Genomic DNA, 1,949 nt, shown 5'->3' on the forward strand with positions numbered 1-1,949 from the left:
AGAAGCTGAAACCCACTCCTATTTCTCTTCAACTTGCTGATCTTTCTATTAAATTTCCTGTGGCTGTTGTTGAGGATTTACTTGTGAAAGTAGGACCATTTGTTTTTTCTTCTGATTTTGTTATATTAGACATGGAAGAGGATGCAAAATCCTCTACTATTCTTGGTAGACCCTTTTTAGCTACAGGTGGAGCTTTGATTGATGTACAAAAGGGTGAATTAACCCTCAGGGTCAATGAAGAGCAGGTGGTCCTTAATGTATTTGAAGCTCTCAAACACCCTAATGATTCTGAAGGATGTATGAGAGTTGATGTTGTTGAACCACTGGTTCAAGAGGTACTGGAAGCTGAGGTACTTGATGATGTCCTAGATCCAATTTCTGAGTATGAGTTAGTTGAAGTTGATAATTCACCACCCCAGAAAGAGCTGAAGAGCACGCCTATAGTAGAGAAGGAAGTCCCCAAGCTTGAGCTAAAACCTTTGTCTCCTTCTCTGAAATATGTATTCTTGGGTGAAAATGAGTCATATCCAGTGATCATTAGCTCTTCCCTGAAGCTTGAAGAGGAAGAGGCACTTATTTCAATACTCAAGAGCCATAAAATAGCTCTTAGGTGGACCATTAGTGATTTAAAGGGGATTAGTCCAACCAAGTGTATGCACAATATCCTTCATAAAGATGATGCTGAACCAGTTGTGCAATCACAGAGGAGACTCAATCCAACTATGAAAGAGGTGGTCCAAAAAGAGGTAATGAAACTATGGGAAGCAGGCATTATTTACCCTATTTCTGACAGCCCTTGGGTAAGTCCTATGCATGTAGTTCCCAAGAAAGGAGGGATGACAGTGATCAAAAATGAAAAGAACGAGCTAATTCCTACAAGAACCATCACAGGATGGAGAATGTGCATAGACTACAAGAGGCTCAACACTGCTACTAGGAAGGATCACTTTCTCTTGCGTTTCATTGATCAGATGCTTAAGAGGTTAGCTGGCCATGCTTTTTATTGTTTTCTGAATAGATATTCTAGATATAATCCAATTGCAGTGGACCCTCAAAATCAAGAGAAGATAACATTCATATGACCTTTTGGAGTATTTGCTTACAGGGGAATGCCATTTGGAATTTGTAATGCTCCAGCAACTTTTCAGAGGTGTATAGTTTCCATTTTTCTGATATGGTTGAAAAGTTTATTGAGGTATTTATGGATGATTTCTCTGTTTTTGGTAATTCTTTTGAATCAAGCCTTAAGCACTTATCTTTGGTCTTGAAATGGTGTCAAGAATCAAACCTTGTTTTGAATTGGAAAAAATGTCATTTTATGGTTACAGAAGGTATTGTTCTTGGACACTGGATTTCAAGCAAGGGGATTGAGGTTGATAGAGCAAAGGTGGAGGTAATTGAAAAATTTCCACCACCAGCTAATGTTAAGGCAGTCAGGAGTTTCTTGGATCATGTAGGATTTTATAGAATATTTATAAAGGATTTTTCAAAAATTGCTAAACCATTGAGTAACCTATTAGTTGTTGAGGTTTCTTTTGTGTTTGATGCTGAATGCTTGCATGCTTTTGAAACTCTAAAAGCAAACCTTACCCCTGCTCCTATTATAGCTCCCCCTGACTGGGATTTACCATTTGAATTGATGTGAGATGCTAGTGATTTTGCTATAGGAGCTGTTTTAGGACAGAGGCATGGCAAGCTTATACATGTCATTTACTATGCTAGCCATGTGTTAAATGATGCTCAAAGGAATTACACAACTACAGAAAAAGAATTATTAGCTATTCTGTATGCTGTTGATAAGTTTAGGTCCTATTTAATTGGTTCTAAGGTTATTGTTTATACTGATCATGCTGCTTTGAAGTACCTTCTAACCAAACAAGATTCTAAACCAAGATTAATCAGATGGGTGTTACTCCTTCAGAAGTTTGATATTGAAATAAAAGACAAGA

Source organism: Arachis hypogaea, chromosome 19 (genome assembly GCF_003086295.3).
Source record: "Arachis hypogaea cultivar Tifrunner chromosome 19, arahy.Tifrunner.gnm2.J5K5, whole genome shotgun sequence".
NCBI lineage: Eukaryota > Viridiplantae > Streptophyta > Magnoliopsida > Fabales > Fabaceae > Arachis > Arachis hypogaea.